At 35.5% G+C, this 19,751-nt stretch overlaps 1 protein-coding gene across 2 annotated transcripts in view; it reads right to left on the bottom strand.

The window, feature by feature from the left end:
* Positions 1 to 19,751, bottom strand: part of htl (heartless) — an 88,002-nt gene that overhangs the window by 45,716 nt on the left and 22,535 nt on the right. The gene's annotated exons all lie outside the window — the stretch shown is intronic.

Here is a 19,751-nt window from a genome sequence, read left to right as displayed (position 1 = left end):
TTGTAGGTAAGACTATTTAAAAATTAATAACCACTTATTAATTGGCATCGCTTCGGATTACATTTACATACGCATGTCCTAGGAGGGAAGTACTTCTTCCCAGGCATACTATCGGCCATAAAATAAGTAGTGCATTTAAAGCATATAATCGCCTAATATGTAATGACTTATTCGTAGATACACCAAAACTTGCAAAATAGCCACTTATTGTCTCAGGCAACCAAATCTCGAAAATATTGATTTCTATCGCCGATTACAATGGATCAAAATATGGCGAGTGGTGCTGTAATAGGAGAACTACTTGAATAGAAACGAATATTGTATAAATAAACAAAAATTCTAATAAATAATCTAAATAAGATTACACTCAAATTAATTTCACACTTAAAATAGAAATAAATGTAGGTTGTTTAAGGTAGTTGGATTCGTGAATTACGATACAATATATCCAATAGCCAATTCACATAAGGTTCGAAATCTACTAAAAGTGGATTTTAAGTCTCTTTTTTATAAGGCAAATGACATTTGAAATTTAGTTTAAACGCATTTTGGAAGTGTAATGTGAATGAGGTATAAGAAAGCATTTATTTAAAGCATAATATGATAATGTCATTAAACACAATTATTATGAAATATTTGTGATAAAAAATTCCTAACGGAAAAATCTTCAGAATTACCGTTACATTACATATTCTTTTTGATTTTTTATGTAAGTGCTCGATTATGTGAATAATTATATTAACTACAACTGCCTAAAAATTTGAGAATAACAATTCGAAAATTACCGAGAAGTATTTATTTTTGTCATTACAAGTTAGTCATTATAACTCGCCGCAATGTAATGCAACGTGTAATGACAGCTTTACTCCTGGTAATGTCAATTGTAATGAGATGTGGTTACCTAGTTTTTGCTGGGCAGGTATGGTTTTCTTAGGACTGTCAATGGATGAGTTTCTACTAAATTTTCTAAATCAGAAAATTACTAAGAGTTGGGCGTTAGAAATCGATCTGCAGAGAAAAATGTTTAAAGATCTTCGTAAATCTTGGCTCATGCTCATGAGTCCGAAGCTAAACAGCAATCGAAAGTTCGACACCTAAAGAAGCGTTCGATGCATTTGTAATATATGCTTTGGCGATACCACAATTAAAGTGGCAAAAGTGCTTCTACAGTTGGTTCAAACGCATGAATCCCAAAATATTAAAGGCAACCCTCGTTGCAGGTCTGGCAGGTATTTTGCATACCCACCTTTCACCAATGTGGTATCACAATGGACTGAATAGTCTAACTGAGCCTGATACGTCGGGCTGCCACCCAACCTAACCTAACCTACCCACCTTTTACACAATGGGTCCACTTTCTCAGCAGTGGTTTCTAGAAATTTTGTTGGCCATATTTCAGAGTGTTTCAAAGCTTCACCATGTGCTTTCACACATACAAATATTCTATAAAAAGGGATACGCTAGAATCAATGTCAAGGGAGAAGTTCACCATTGGATGGTAATTTTAGTCTCATTCGATCCTTAAGTCCTCAACTTCTTGGATTTTTTAAGACAAAATTATCGGCAAAGGTGAGTCATACACCCTCAAAAAATCGCTTCTGTAACATATACCTCAAGCACATTTTGCTTCAAGCATATATATTTCCAGGATTTGTCCAAACAAAATATTGTTTGTATTATTCAAACATATTATGTTTCACCTTAGGGCATACACTGGTAGAAAAAAATTGTAATGAAAAAAAATTTTGTGTGGATATATTTTTAAAGGGCCAATTAGTTACTTCCATTATTTTACTTGCAGCATACTCTCTAGGTCTCTCTTTCTAAACATATTATATTTACAAACATTTTATGTCCCAAACATGATATGTTCTAACATATTAACATATATGTCCCAAACATGTTATGCTAGTTTATGAACATTATCTGCTTGCACTTAAAAATATTGTGTTAAAAAATTTGAGTTCCAAACATATAATTCTTACACCCAAACATATGAAAAATAGTCTTTTTCGTCCGTGTAGAATCAATGTCAAGAGAGAAGATCACCATTGGAGGGTAGTTTTAGTCTCAATGGACTCTTAAGCCCTCAACTTCTTGTACTTTTTTTATGACAAAATTATAGGCAAAGGTGAGTCATACCGAGGGCTCTCACAGACATATCAGTAGATTCCAAGCCAAATGACACCTACAAATACGACAGACAACCCAAACACTCACATTCTGCCAAAAGTTTCTGTGTTATGTCCCTTCACCTTGACACTTCCTTGATTCTTAATTTCTTGCAAGCTACACTTCCTAGGAGCCACCGTGTTGCAATGGTTAGCATGCCCGCCTTGCATACACAAGGTCGCGGGTTCGATTCCTGCTTCGACCGAACACCAAAAAGTTTTTCAGCGGTGGATTATCCCACCTCAGTAATGCTGGTGACATTTCTGAGGGTTTCAAAGCTTCTCTAAGTGGTTTCACTGCAATGTGGAACGCCGTTCGGGCTCGGCTATAAAAAGGAGGTCCCTTGTCATTGAGCTCAACATGGAATCGGGCAGCACTCAGTGATAAGAGAGAAGTTCAACAATATGGTATCACCATGGACTGAATAGTCTAAGTGAGCCTGATACATCGGACTGCCACCTAACCTAACTTAACCTTCACTTCCTAAGGATCCTCGACATCAACACAACCACACTAACCAGGGTCATGCAATAACGTTGAGGAACATAGTGAATATTATACCCATAGAGATATGGTAGGTAAATGAACCGTGAAGAGGAAACAGATGAACCCTATAGTGATTGTGATTCAGCTACTGGTACACGACCTATTGCCCGCGGAGCCCTCGATTGACAATTCTGTGCTAATGGAAGTCCGTAGATTGTACCAAATGATAACAACTGTTACCATTTGATGAAGAGTACAATTTTTTAAGTCTACGTGATGGACTCATTCACTATGATTCTGATCCGATAGCTGGATCGCCGAACGTTTCTGTCGCCGGAAATTTTTAGGATAACGGAATACATCGAATGGCTCAGCACCATCAGAGTAGTAATAGAACCAAATATGGGTCTATGGTGGATGGGTTTCTTAGAAAAAAGGTGTGCTTTCCCAAAGCGTTATTTATCTGTATTTCGCTTTGTACACACGAACATTTTTTTTCTAATTCCATAATTAATTGAAATGTCTTCAATTACAGAAATGATAGAATCTATTAAAAAATTAATTGAAAGCCAATAAATAAAATTAATTGAAATTCAATTAAAAAATTAATTGACACTATCATGTTTTGTGATTGATTTTTGATTTTTTCAATTAAAAAATTTCTTAAATCAATTAAATTTTTAATTGAATATTTTTTAAAACTCAATTAAGACTTTAATTGGAAAAATTTTCGTGTTACAAGCAACATAACAACTCATTTGGGAGGGGTAACAATGCCAAAATGTATAAAATCATTGACCTATATAGTGGATTTTCGATATCAACCTATCTAACACAAATTAATATTCTGAAAAATATTTTTTGAAATCATAATTTTTTCCTTAATTTCCATACAATCCTCGTACTGAGAAGCAAATTTAATGTAGTTGGCGGCAGTTAGGCTTCGACTACTACATATGGACAATATACTGACAAATTTAATATAGAGCGCAGAGGCAAAAAAGGGAAAATCTATAAATGATCTTTACGAGAGGAAAAAGCAACAACAAGCACATGGCCACAATAAGAGGGCGATACAAAACCGCCACAAACATCATAAAATTCTCACTCAAATATGACGGGGGCCCAACTAAACTAAATAACAAAAGTAACGGCAAAAAGTCGGCGGCATACACTCGTTCGCTCTTCTTTTGTATTTCATTTTCTCTCAGACGCATTTATTGTGGCACAATGTGTTGTCGTTTTTTTTTTTTTGGTTTTGTTTATTTGCCCGCATCTTTGCAAATGCGTCCCCCTCCAAAAAATAAAATTGATCGACTCTTTATTTTGTTTGCAACGTAGTTGTGTAGAATTTCCCAATCTCCATCCCCCATTTCTAAAATATACCAATGCCGCATATTATATAGAGTAAAGGTATGTTGCATTCGTTCCAATTTAATTATTATTATGGTTTATCATAGGCCTACATTAAATGACATTTGTTGCATTTTCACCGATAGTCGATAGAGGGTTTGCAATCACTTGGTTTTGATAGTATAGGTGAAAGCAGTACCGATAGATTGTGTTTTTTGAGAGTTAAATGTTGTATAATTGCATTAAGAAACAAATTAAGATTTGGACTTCGACTTCATTAAGATACTAGGTAGGGCCAAAATCGTGTTTTGAATGGACACCACATCTGTAGAAAAATACCACAGGAAATCCAATACAAGCTGAATGAAGTTCTCCATAGGTTTCCTATAGACGATTAATAGTTCATTGATGTTAAAGTCAGTCTTTTGTACCAGGTCTACGTATAGTTTCATAACTTCAATTCAGCCTGTCTGAATATTTTTTTTTTCAAAAGAAAATTCAACCGAGCTGAATAAAATAGAAAACCTCAATTCAGATAGACAGAATAGTGTCATTCGCAGGAAAGATTCAATTCAGCTAGGTTGAAAAGTATTTCTCATACGCAAATTTATGTTTAGCCAGGCTGACATTTTTTTCATAGAAAACTTCAATTTAGTCTGGTAGAATAAAGTTTTTCATAGGATAAATTCAAATCAGCGGGGCTGAATAAATTTTTTCATAGGGTAACTTCAATTCAGCCATGCTGAGTAAAGCTTTTCATACGAAAACTTCAATCTAGCTTAGGCGCATAAAGTTTTGAACAGGATAACTTAAATTCAGACAGGATTAAAATAGTTTTTCACAGGATAACTTCAATTCAACCAAGCTGAGAACTTCAACTCAGCCAAGCTGAATAGGAAAATTAAAAAAATAGATAAATATTAAAATTAGTCAGGTCGAAAAGAGTTTTTCATTGTAAAATTTCAAGTCAGCCTCACAGAATAAAATTCTTCGGAGGATGACTCGAATTCAGCCAGGTTGAATAAAGTTTTTCATAATACAACTTTATTTCATCTAAGTTGAATAAAGTTTTCCATAGAAAAACTTCAATCAAGCCTGGCAGAATAAAGTTTTTCATAGCAATTCAGCCAAGATGAAGAGAGTTTTGCACAGTAAACTTCAATTCAGTCAAGATAAATAAAGCTTTCATGGGAAACTATCAATTAAGCCATGCTGCAAAAAGTATTTAATTAGAAATCGCTAATTTAGCCAAACTGCATAGATTTTTTCATAGGCGAAATTGAATTTAGTTTAGTTTTCTTAACCCTTTCACTATCGATGTGCACTTAGAAGGACATTCGAAAAAGACACCAAATTCTATTTTCCCACTTAGTTTCGATTTATTTCTCGATGTTATTTTAAAGTAGAGGCTTTAATCTAAATAATCTATACATATTTTCCATATTGGTGAGCACTTAAAATAAATTTTTATAAACTTCTTAACAATAAACGAAAAATACGAAAATTTGAGACAATTTTTCTATTGTATGTTTCTAGTATACAAAAACTATAGCTGATACCTTTACGGGTTCTTTTTATACCCTCCACCATAGGATGGGCGTATATTAACTTTGTCATTCCGTTTGTAACACATCGAAATATTGCTCTAAGACCCATATATATTCTGGGTCGTGGTGAAATTCTGAGTCGATCTGAGCATGTCCGTCCGTCCGTCAGTCCATTCGTCTGTTGAAATCACGCTAACTTCCGAACGAAACAAGCTATCGACTTGAAATTGACACAAATAGTTGTTATTGATGTAGGTCGGATGGTATTGCAAATGGGCCATATCGGTCCACTTTTACGTATAGGCCCCATATAAACGGACCCACAAATTTGGCTTGCGAGGCCTCTAAGAGAAGCAAATTTCATCAGATCCGGCTGAAATTTGGTACATGGAGTTAGTATATGGTCTCTAACAACCATGCAAAAATTGGTCCACATCGGTCCATAATTATATATAGCCCCCATATAAACCGATCCCCCGATTTGGCTTGCGAGGCCTCTGAGAGAAGCAAATTTCATCCGATCCGGCTGAAATTTGGTACATGCTGTTAGTATATGGTCTCTAACAACCATGCAAAAATTGGTCCACATCGGTCCATAATTATATATAGCCCCCATATAAACCGATCACCAGATTTGACCTCGGAGCCTCTTGGAAGACCAAAATTCATCTGATTCAGTTGAAATTTGGTACGAGGTGTTAATATATGGCCTCAAACTCCCATGCAAAAATTGGTCGGTATCGGTCCATAATTATATATAGGCCCCATATAAACCGATCCCCAGATTTGACCTCCAGAGCCCCTTGGAAGAGCAAAATTCTTCCCATTCTGTTGAAATATGGTACGTGATGTTAGTATATGGTATCCAACAACCATGCAAGAATTGGTTCCTATCAGCCCATAATTATATGTAGCTCCCATATAAACCGATCCCCAGATTTGACCTCCGGTGCATTTTGGAGAAGCAAAATTCATCCGATCTGCTTGAAGGAGGAGCAAATTTCATCCGAGTGAGTTGAAATTTGGTACATTGTGCTAGTATATGGTCGTTAACAACCATGCGTAACTAGATCCATATCGGTCTATAGTTATATATATCCCTCAGATAAATCGATTTCCAATCACACAAAAATTGGTCCATATCAAGTTCATAATTGTATATAGCCCCCATATAAGCGACCCCCATATTTCAATTCTGGATCTCTAGGTACCGGGCAAAAAGTCCATATCGATTTGTAATTATTTGTGGACTTAACTATACATAACTTTTTTGTCTAATATATACCACGTATGGACTAATACACAATTTAGAAAACGATGTTAAGAAGTTTTAAGATACCACAACCCAAGTAATTCGATTGTGGATGACAGTCTTTCGTAGAAGTTTCTACGCAATCCATGGTGGAGGGTACATAAGATTCGGCCTGGCCGAACTTACGGCCGTATAAACTTGTTAAAATTGGTAACTTTATCGTCTTCAACTTTTTTTAACAAAAAGTCCATCAGCCGAAAAATTGATTTGATGGAAAATTGATTGTATCCCTAAATAGAATTAATTTTTCCTTACGAAATCTCTTTCTCTTTTCAAACTAATTTTTAAAATGTTTTACATTTTAACGGCACATTAATCACCCAACAGAGATATTAAATTCCATTATATGGCATTCATAAAATTTCCCTGAACTTAAATACACAATAGAGAACTCACAGCTTCCACCATAAAAGTACAAATTGCACCTTAATTGAAAGAGAAGCTTTACCGCTACAAGTTATCTTGTAATTATTTGAGTTCAACTGGAAACTGTCTTGATTTCAATTACGACAATGACTTATAGTGCACTTGAGGATACAGTTGTGTGTGAGTGTGTGTGTGTACGGCTGTATGTTGGCCTCCTCCATCTTGGATGCATTGTTTTACGATGGTGGTTGGCACAAGACACAAGGGCAACAAATGTGATTTCATATCAGCAGTGAGAGTACTTGAAATAAATGCATGCGTACTTATCTTAGCCTCGAAAGATTTTTGTTTTTGGGGTGAACTGAGTAAATTTGCTGGGGTGTTGTAGAGCGGATTTATTTTTAAATTTAATTTCAGCACCACTATTGGTGGCAATGACACTGACTTCAAGTAACCTGCAACGTGTGTTATGTGGGCATACATTTAGCTATCTTTAGATGCACACAAAGTCATTACTATACCATTTGGCTAAAAATGATGTACAAGTACTTTGTATCCTAGAAATATGAGCTAAGACTAAGATTTCTGAGAATATCGAGAATTTTTTTCTGGGATGATCGTAGTTTTTTTTTAGAAATTTTATACATTTGCGGTTTATGGTAATTTATATAAGGTTTGGAGTTGCTTTATATGTTTCCCTTAATGTACATATACTGCATGCAAAATGGGTGCTCTGCAAAGGATAATAAACAGATGTTTTTCATATACACTCAACGAAAATTTTATGAACTTTATTGGATTGGACTCGAGAGAAAAATTTGTAGAGCGGTGATCATTTATGAGTTTTGCTTCATTTCACGCATGCAGGTAAAATTGTTTTAAGAAATATTGCTGAATAGACTATTCCCAAAATTCGTATCGGAAAAGTAGAATATTTCTTAGCTAATTGAGAATTTACATTTTTTTGAAAAATTGCAGATTTTGGGATTGAAAGGACTTAGTCGATACTTGACCAAAAGGTCCAATTGGAAGCTAAGAACGTATTCCTATCTGGTATTCTATGAGAAACAAGCAAAACAGGTGGATTCAGTGTAGAAACAAAATTTACAATAGAAAGAATGTACATTGAAAACAAATATTAAGAGCCAAAACTTTTTTGTACCCTACACGATAGGATGCGGGGTATAATAACTTTAACTTTCCGAGTGTAACACATCGAAATATTGGTCTCAGATCCCATTAAGTATATATTTGAGGTGTGCACGTGACACGAAATTGTGGTGACTCACGAAAATTTTCGTGACTCACGCGTGAGTCACGCTGACGGCAACGTCGTGAGTGTGTGTGTGCGTGATTAACAAACCAAATATCTTGCGTGAGTCACGAAAATAATATCTTCGTGAGTGTGCGTGAGTAACGAATTTCGGAAAAACACGCTCACGAATATAATACCGCTACAAACATAAAATACTTATAACGCACTCGCTTTTAACCATACTCATGTTTTCTGTCAGGTTCTATAGGCAAATCAGTTATAAAATTATTCGTGAGACACGACATTTTTAGTGAGTCACGACATTAAAAAGATTTTCGTGCGTGAGTACAAATTTTCTTTTCCTGAGCGTGAGTCCTACCAAAAAATATCGGGCGTGAGTGTGCGTGAATAAGATTTCTCTCTCGTGAGTGTGCGTGAGCGTGAGTAAAATATTACTCACGTGCACACCTCTAGTATATATATTCTGGGTCGTGGTAAAGTTGTAAGTCAATCTAGCGATGTCCGTCCGTCCTCTGTGAAAGTCAGGTTAACTTCCGAATGAAACACGCTATCCACTTGAAACTTGGCACAAGAAGTTGTTATTAATGGAGATCAGATGGTATTCCAAATAGGCCATATCGGACCACATTTCTCAAATGAATTGACCCTCATATTTGGCTTGAGGATCCCCCAGGAGGACCAACTTTTATCCGAGCCGGTAGAAATTTATTACGCGATGTCCTATGTATATGTCCTATCGAATTTTTGCGAATTTTTGTCTCTATCGATCCATAATTATATATAGCCCCCATATAATCCGATGCCCAGACTTGCTTTACGGAGCCTCCTAGAAGAGCAAATCTCATACGATCCGGTTGAAATTAGGTACGTGGTGTTTGTTAAGGCCCTGAACCACAGATTTTACCTCCGGAGCCTCATCCGATCCGCATAGAATTTGGTATGTAATATTTGTATATGCCCTCTAACAACCACGCCAAAAATTGGTCCATATTGGTCCATAATTATATATCTCGTCCCGTATAAACCAATCCCCAGATTTGAACTACGGAGCCACGTGGAGAAGCAAATTTCATCCGATCCGATTTAAATTTAGTACGTGATGTTTGTATATGTGCTCTAACGACCATGCAAAAATTGTTCCATAATTATTTATAGCCCCCATTTAAACCGATCTTCAGATTTGTCTTACGGGCCTCTTTGCCAATTACATCCGATTCGGTTGAAATTTGGAACGTGAAGTTTGTATATGCCCTCTAAAAACCGTGCAAAAATCGGTCCTTAATTACATGTTGCTCCCATGTAAACTGAACCCCCTATGATTTAACTTCGGAAGTCTCATGAAGGAAGAAGTTTTATATGATTCATTTGAAATTTGGCCCTCTAATTACCATGAGAAAATTGGTCCATATCGGTTAATAATTATTTTTAGACTCTTCTATATAAAACGATCCAGAACAATAGAGGGCTTTGTAGGTACTTATTTTGCCAATTCATAGTGGCATAAATTTCGGCCAGCCCTACTTTAGGCCGTATATACTTGTTTTTATATATTATAGCATATAGCATATATGAAGGGAGTAAACTATGATGGAATTTGATTTGGAAACCAACCTACCTACGACTGTAACCAGAAAAAGTTGCCTTAAGTCTATCCCTATTTGGTTTCTTTCAAGATACAGAAACTTCATTTCATGTAAGTCAAAAATCGGAATTGGCAATAATTCTTTAAAATTACGAAAGTTCATCAGCTGCGGTAATAACAATACGCTGGTAATCTGAGAATAATCGATAACATTAACTAAAGTAAACTAAGGGCGATTTGAATTGAATTCGTGAAAATTATCCTGATATACACGATGATATGATCGTTTTTAATTATACATTTTTCAGTGTATAAATGTCCATTTCATTTTCAGTGTATATATGTCCACATACGCGTATAGTCATATAGCAAATAAGGGGTTGGTCGTGGGTCACATACTCGCCAGTCTGTATGTGTGCGTGGGATCATTGCAATGGGATCTCGTAAATGTTTTAAAAGCATATTACATACGAATGCAGGCATCAGTGGCTGCAGTTGTTTGTGTAATGACGAATTGTAGATACTACCTTTCCTTCTTCATTTCTGTTTAGTTCATTTTGGATTAGTTTAAATATCTTTTTTTATTTGGTTTTGGTTTTTAATGTTTTTTTTTTCGTTTCATTTCATCGGTACCCCGTATGAACATATGTGCTGCATTTGCGAGATTGTATTTAGTTTAAGAGGTCAATGTTGTAGAAGGCTTCGCCCAAAGAGGGCCTCGATTGTTACAGCCATATTTAGCCTAAAAAGTCCACAGGTTATATACTTCTTTCTTGTTATAGCCCATTAAAAAAGTTTAAATTGAATCATTAATTGGTGGTCCGCAAGTAGTGTAAATTTAAGTCATCAATCCCAGTTTAGACCGAAAAGATTTTCAGTAGTGTATTATTCTCTCTCACTAACGTTGGATTGGGTTAAAAAATTGAGGTCTCTAGTCAATGAGCTAAACTTAAAATCAGGCTGCACTCATTTATAGGAGAGAAGTTCACCATCCGTGGCACCACAACTTCAGGTTGAAACCATTTCTAAATCGAAGCCATGGTGGTGCAATGGTTAGCATGTCCGCCTTGCATACAAAGGGCCGTTCAAAAATAACAATTTGCTCTTGAAACACGTTTTGAGTGAACATATTCCTTTTACGGGTGCACGCGTCAACCAATAAAGGCTAAACAATGAGGTTCCTCGTTTCATTTCTACTGCCTAATACTCACTACATCTCAATCCGTTGGACATTTGTGCCTGAAAATTTGGAGATTAAGGTTGACACTAAAAAATACCATTATCGCTGCACGATAATAGGCAAATGTAAAATAATTTTAAAATTTGATGTTATATCCGAAATGTTTATACCCTCCATCATACTAACTTTATCATTCCGTTTGTAACACATCGAAATATTATTCTGAGATCCTATAAACTACGAAAACAAACGTTTGGAAAACGTGTACCGAAAACATTTCTCTTATGCTAAAGTTTTTTAATTTCTTCGAAAATTGTAAACTTTTATCGCCACAAAAAATTCGTTTGTTACAACATTTTTATACCCTCCACCATAGGATGGGGGTATATTAACTTTATCATTCCGTTTGTAACAAATCGAAATATTGCTCTAAGACCCCATAAAGTATATATATTCTGGGTCGTGGTGAAATTCTGAGTCGATCTGAGCATGACCGTCCGTCCGTCTGTTGAAATCACGTTAACTTCCGAACGAAACAAGCTATCGACTTGAAACTTAGCACAAGTACTTATTATTGATGTAGGTCGGATGGTATTGCAAATGGTCCATATCGGTCCACTTTTACGTATAGCCCCCATATAAACGGACCCCCAAATTTGCTTGCAGACCTTCTAAGAGAAGCAAATTTCATCCGATCCGGCTGAAATTTGGTATATGGTGTTAGTATATGGTCTCTAACAACCATGCAAAAATTGGTTCACATCGGTTTATAATTATATATAGCCCCCATATAAACCGATCCCCCGATTTGGCTTGCGGAGCCTCTAAGAGAAGCAAATTTCATCCGATCCGGTTGAAATTTGGTACATGCTGTTAGTATATGGTCTCTAACAACCATGCACAAATTGGTCCACATCGGTCCATAATTATATATAGCCCCCATATAAACCCATCCCCCGATTTGGCTTGCGGAGCCTCTAAGAGAAGCAAATTTCATCCGATCCGGCTGAAATTTGGTACATGCTGTTAGTATATGGTCTCTAATGATCATGCAAAAATTGGTCCACACCGGTCCATAATTATATATAGCCCCCATATAAACCGATCACCAGATTTGACCTCCGGAGCCTCTTGGAAGACCAAAATTCATCTGATTCACTTCAAATTGGGTACTGGACGCTAGTTAGGGCCGCTAACAGCCATGCAAAAATTGGTCGAAATCGGTCAATAATTATAATAGGCCCCATATAAACCCCCAAATAAATACCCAGATTTGACCTCTGGAGCCCCTTGGAAGAGCAAAATTCATCCGATTAAGTTGAAATTTGGTACGTGGTGGTAGTATATGATATTTAACAACCATGCAGGAATCGGTTCATATCAGTCCATAATTATATATAGTCCCCATATAAACCGATCCCCAGATTTGGCCTCCGGTGCCTTTTGGAGAAGCAAAATTCATCCAATCTGTTTGAAATTTGGTACGTGGTGGTAGTATATGATATTTAACAACCGTGGCAAAAGTGCTCCATATCAGTCCATAATCATATATAGCCCCCTTACAAACCGATCCCGAGATTTGGTTTTGGATCCTCTTGAAGGAGCAAAATTTCATCCGAGCCAGTTGAAATTTGGTACATTGTGCTAATATAAGGCCGTTAACAACCATGCCTAACTAGGTCCATATCGGTCTATAGCCCTCAGATAAATCGATCCCCAATCACACAAAAATTGGTCCATATCAAGTTCATAATTGTAAAGGGTGATTTTTTAAGAGCTTGATAACTTTTTTTTTTTAAAAAAGCGCATAAAATTTGCAAAATCTCATCGGTTCTTTATTTGAAACGTTAGATTGGTCCATGACATTTACTTTTTGAAGATAATTTCATTTAAATGTTGACCGCGGCTGCGTCTTAGGTGGTCCATTCGGAAAGTCCAATTTTGGGCAACTTTTTCGAGCATTTCGGCCGGAATAGCCCGAATTTCTTCGGAAATGTTGTCTTCCAAAGCTGGAATAGTTGCTGGCTTATTTCTGTAGACTTTAGACTTGACGTAGCCCCACAAAAAATAGTCTAAAGGCGTCAAATCGCATGATCTTGGTGGCCAACTTACCGGTCCATTTCTTGAGATGAATTGTTCTTCGAAGTTTTCCCTCAAAATGGCCATAGAATCGCGAGCTGTGTGGCATGTAGCGCCATCTTGTTGAAACCACATGTCAACCAAGTTCAGTTCTTCCATTTTTGGCAACAAAAAGTTTGTTAGCATCGAACGATAGCGATCGCCATTCACCGTAACGTTGCGTCCAACAGCATCTTTGAAAAAATACGGTCCAATGATTCCACCAGCGTACAAACCACACCAAACAGTGCATTTTTTGGGATGCATGGGCAGTTCTTGAACGGCTTCTGGTTGCTCTTCACTCCAAATGCGGCAATTTTGCTTATTTACGTAGCCATTCAACCAGAAATGAGCCTCATCGCTGAACAAAATTTGTCGATAAAAAAGCGGATTTTCTGCCAACTTTTCTAGGGCCCATTCACTGAAAATTCGACGTTGTGGCTCGTTAGTAAGTCTATTCACGATGAAATGTCAAAGCATACTGAGCATCTTTCTCTTTGACACCATGTCTGAAATCCCACGTGATCTGTCAAATACTAATGCATGAAAATCCTAACCTCAAAAGAATCACCCTTTATATAGCCCCCATATAAGCGACCCCCATATTTCAATTTTGGCTCTGTACGTACCGTGCAAAAACTCCATCGATTCGTAATTATTTGTAGACTTACCTATATACATACCTTTTTTGTCTAATTATTAGACTCTAATATATACCATGTATGGACTAACTCAAAATTTAGAAAACGATGTTAAGAATTTTTAAGATACCACAACCCAAATAATTCGATTGTGGATGACAGTCTTCCGTAGAAGTTTCTACGCAATCCACGGTGGAGGGTACGTAAGATTCGGCCTGGCCGAACTTACGGCCGTATATACTTGTTTTTTTCAATAAAAAAATTATTTTTGAACCAACAACACAGTCCATTTCGTTTATATCAAGCACTGTTATTTTTTGACTTTAAGTCTTTAATAACATAAGACACATTTTCTAGTTCCATAGTAAAAATGTAATATAGTACTCGTAGTATGTAATGTTGAACATCTTTTCGGAATATTCTGAACATATTTGGAATATATGTAAAAAAAAACAAAAAAAAACTTTTCGGTGTTGGGTCGAAGCATGGATCGAACTCACGACACTTGGTATGCAAGCCGGACGTACCGACCATTGCTCAACCGTACCCAACGAACTAAATGTATGTTTCTGTTAAATAAAATTTGTTTAATCGGCTTGTGGGCGCCGAAAACTATGCTATATAAATACAACTGACTGTTTGCCTTGCTTGTGCGTTGGTGGCTATAGCTATAGTTGTCTGCTGATGATAATAACAGCTACGTAGCTCAGTGGATAGTGTGTTGGCTCACAATCCGCGGTTCGATTCTCCGACCAGGCGAAAGGTAAAATTAAAAAAAAATTATAATAATTGAATAATTTCTTCTACATTGTTCGTATTACAAAACAAGTAAGGAAAGTCTAAAGTCGGGCGGGGCCGACTATATTATACCCTGCACCACTTTGTAGATCTAAATTTTCGATACCATATCACATCCGTCAAATGTGTTGGGGGCTATATATAAAGGTTTGTCCCAAATACATAAATTTAAATATCACTCGATCTGGAAGAATTTGATAGACTTCTATAAAATCTATAGACTCAAAATTTAAGTCGGCTAATGCACTAGGGTGGAACACAATGTTAGTAAAAAAATATGGGAAACGTTTAAATCTGAAGCAATTTTAAGGAAACTTCGAAAAAGTTTATTTATGATTTATCGCTCGATATATATGTATTAGAAGTTTAGGAACATTAGAGTCATTTTACAACTTTTCGACTAAGCAGTGGGGATTTTACAAGGAAAATGTTGGTATTTTCACCATTTTTGTCGAAATCAGAAAAACATATATATGGGAGCTATATCTAAATCTGAACCGATTTCAACCAAATTTGGCACGCATAGCTACAATGCTAATCCTACTCCCTGTGCAAAATTTCAACTAAATCGGAGCAAAAAATTGGCCTCTGTTGTCATATGAGTGTAAATCGGGCGAAAGCTTTATATGGGAGATATATCTAAATCTGAACCGATTTCAAGCAAATTTGGCACGCATAGTTACAACGCTAATTCTACTCCCTGTGCAAAATTTCAACTAAATCGAAGCAAAAAATTGGCCTCTGTGGGCAAATGAGTGTAAATCGGGCGAAAGCTATATATGGGGGCTATATCTAAATCTGAACCGATTTGGCTGATATTTTGCAAGTTTTTCGAGACTCATAAAATATTCGGATGTACGGAATTTGAGGAAGATCGGTTGATATACACGCCAATTATGACCAGATCGGTGAAAAATATATATGGCAGCTATATCTAAATCTGAACCGATTTTTTCCAAAATCAATAGGGATCGTCTTTGAGCCGAAACAGGACCCTATACCAAATTTTAGGACAATCGGACTAAAACTGCGAGCTGTACTTTGCACAAAAAAATACATCAACAGAAAGACGGACAGACAAACAGACAGACAGACAGACAAACAGACAGACGGACATCGCTAAATCGACTCAGAATTTAATTCTAAGACGATCGGTATACTAAACGATGGGCCTCAGACTTTTCCTTCTTGGCGTTACATACAAATGCACAAACTTATTATACCCTGTACCACAGTAGTGGTGAAGGGTATAAAAAGGTGCTAAGAACTAAAAAACCTCGTGGAAGTGAGAAAGATGTGTTGGAAAATGCAATTAGCCACAAAAGCAAATGAGAAACGATCTTTGTTTGTCTAAAATTTCGTTTAGGAGGAAAGAATTATTTTTTTGCGTCTATATATAGTCTGGGTTGTGTTGGAATCTTGAATCGATCTACCGATGTTCCTCCATCCATCTTTGGAAATAAACCATAGACTTGAATCTGTGCACAAGTAGTTACTATTGATGAAAATGAGCCATATCATATAAACCGACCCTTAGCCTCTTAGAAGTGCAAATTTCACCAGATTTCATAGAAATTTGGTACGTGACTTTTCTATACTCCCTCTAACAACCATGCAGAAACTGGTCCATATCGGTTTCTAATTATACATGGCCCCATATAAACCAATCCCTGGATGTGATTTACCGAGTCTTTTGGAAGAGCGAATTTCAAACAAGCCGGTTTAAAATTGGAAATTTAGAAAACAAATTTAGATATAAAATCGTTTTCATCTTTCCAGTGATTACTATTTTCACTAATGTGAAATTAGGTGACATTTATGAGTATCACGTGATTTTAATAGTTCGAAAATTTTCATTTTGCAGTCATTTTTGATAAGTCCCTGAACAAGGCCCTAAAACGAATAGTCAGTTTAAATTACCCGCAGTACACCTACTGCATGTAAAAAGCCAGCCTGGGTATTTTAGTTGTTCATATTTAAATGAGTCCTCGTATTATTAGTTTAGTAGATGCTGCTACTGTAGAATCGATTTTTGAATCGCATTTTGAATTCATATTCTGCATCTACAGATAGACCTCGATGAATGGAAATATACGAAAGATGAGGCAAGTGTTTCCAAATGAATTAAGCCAAAATTATTGCAGAGAGAAAGACGATGGTAAATATCTTGAAGAATATAAAATATTATTATAAATGAAATACAAACATCCAAAAATTTTGTTATGATTATAGATATTATTTTGATTGAGTTTTCTATTTTTTTTAAATTTAAAAAAACCAGCCTTTACGATTATCAAAAATTCAACACTTGAGCATAAAAAGATTTACCTTACACTCCCTAATTTTGATCAACATCAGAATTAATTACAATTTGACTTGATTCTTAAAAAATTTCAATAGTCAATCAGTCGAAAATATATGTGGCATCTAAACTTTCTTCCCATATGTTAACATCCGTGTTCTTTGAGTGCTATCCGTACTTTATTCTCCTTCTATTCTATTTTTATTTGGATTTGTTTATGTTTTTTTCATTTCTTTTTGTATTAATTTGTATATCTGTTTGCCATGGTGCCTTTAATATGAAGTGTGTTTTATTTTTTAGCTTGAATTACACATGGATTTTGTGGATATTTAACGAAGGGGATTTTGAAAATCGTATTCACTTGTGGCAAATGTCAGACGATTGTCATTTTTCATAAATGTCACTTACATTACATTTGGAACCCCTTTTAGGAAAGAATAAACAAAATAGCATTCGTTTGTTGCTGGTTGCATGTCCAAAAATAACAGATTTGAAATTATACAAAATGCTTGATTGCGTATATACTGGAAGATTGCGGCAATGTTAGAAGGAATAGTGAATTTTGGATGATTTTTTGTAAGAATTTTTAAATTGGAAAAAAAAATCTATATATACATACAACCATCTATAGAAGTCGTAATTCTTCTTCTTAAAATAGTAAAATATATTATGTAAAATTAATCTAAATTAAAAAAAAATTAATTATGTATGCTACAATTTGCAAGACTTTTCCATGCCTAACAAGTAAGTAAAGTAGAAAGTCGGGTGGGGCCGACTATATCATACCCTAAACCACCCTTACTGAATTAGTAATCATAAACATTTGTGTGATAACATTGATATAGGTCTGGGAAATAAACCGCAGTTACATATTTAAGAAAATTAAGGAGTACATGTTTATGGGTGCTTTGTCTCAATCTGATTGACTATACCTCATAGTCAATGTTGCCAGGGAAAATGTTCGGTTTACCCTACAAGGACAAAAAAGTTCCCTACTTTCCTATACAATTTTCCCTACAATATTTTTCGTTAAATTTAAAAAATTTTACAAAACAAAAATGGTTCTAAGTACTTTATTATCTTAAAACATGACTATGCAACGTAAATAACTTAGAATATAAATTTGTATTACCACCACGGTTGCCACAGTTGGTAGAATTCTACCAAAAATAGTAATCTTTTTTGTTAAATCTCTATAAAAATAAAATTTTTACTATAAATTCTATAGAAATAAAATTTGAGAAATAATTCTATAGAAATACAATTTTGACAAAATTTTCTATAGAAATAAAATGTTGACAAAATTTTCTACAGGAATAAAGTTTTGACAAAAATTTCTATAGAAATATTTGTTTGGTAGATTTGTGGTAATCTTGAAATTTTGTTAGATTTTTTTTGGCACGAGTAGTAACTATTGTTACCACACATTGTTAAAGATCAAGCCTTGCCGGCTACTAATTTCCTCCTCTAGAGCCACCAAAATGTAAAAATTATTACAAATTCTGTTGAGTGACGCTAAGTATTAGAAAAACCCTACATATAGAGAATTTCCCCTACTTCTAGCAACACTGGCTGTGTTGATATTGCACCTACGGAGTTAGTATGCCACTAGTATTGAGCCCATTATTAAAAAAGAACAAATCTTTCAATTAGTGTGGGTAATAAATCCAAATTTGTAAAAATCGAGCAATATTCTTATGTAAGAACTATAAGTACGTATAAATACGATCGGCTAGTACAACAAAATTTGAAATTTGAGTAACATTGGTTAATAAATAAGAGTACTATGGCCAAATTGGGAAAATAGAGCGATGCATATATATGGAAGCTATATCTAAATCTGAACCAATTTGCATAATATTTTGCGGGTTTGATTAATACCATAGACTGTTACCTTGTATAAAATTTGAGTAAGATCAGTTAAGAAATGAGGCCTGTATGGTCAAACATAAGGTTATTAGGGGCGCATTTTTCAAAATCGGGCGATACATATATGGGAGCTATATCTACATCTGAATCGATTTCGATGAAATTTTGCATATACCGTTAGTACTATAGAGGACTGGATCTAGCCAGCTTTGAGTAAGATCGGTTAATAAATAAGGGTTCTCTGGCCAAATTTAGAAGAATCGGGCGGTACATATATATATATGGGAGCTATAGCTAAATCTGAACCGATTTGAATGATTTTTTGCACATATAGTTAGTGCTATAGAAGATTACATTTAGCCAGCTTTGAGTAAGATCGGTTGATAAGTAAAGGTTTTGTGGCCAAATTTGGGAAAATCGGGCGATACATATATATGAGAGCTATATATACATCTGAACCGATTTGGATGAAATTTTGCAGACTTGAAGGGCGATGAAAAGTATTACCTTTTGCCAAATTTGGTGACGATCCGTTTGAAAAAAAGCGCAACGTGACCTCATTTGTTCGAAATCGGGCGATACATATATATGGGAGCTGTATCTAAATTTGATCCGATTTCTTTCAAATTCAATAGCGTTCGTCCTTGTGCCCAAAAAACTCCTTGTACCAAATTTCATCAAAATCGGTTAATAATTGCGACCGGAATTTTGTGAAAAACAAATACATGGACAGATGGACGGACGGACAC

Source organism: Haematobia irritans, chromosome 1 (genome assembly GCF_050003625.1).
Source record: "Haematobia irritans isolate KBUSLIRL chromosome 1, ASM5000362v1, whole genome shotgun sequence".
NCBI classification, from domain to species: Eukaryota; Metazoa; Arthropoda; class Insecta; order Diptera; family Muscidae; genus Haematobia; species Haematobia irritans.
Note: the sequence above shows the minus strand (reverse complement) of the source record. Positions and strands in the feature narration are given on the sequence as shown.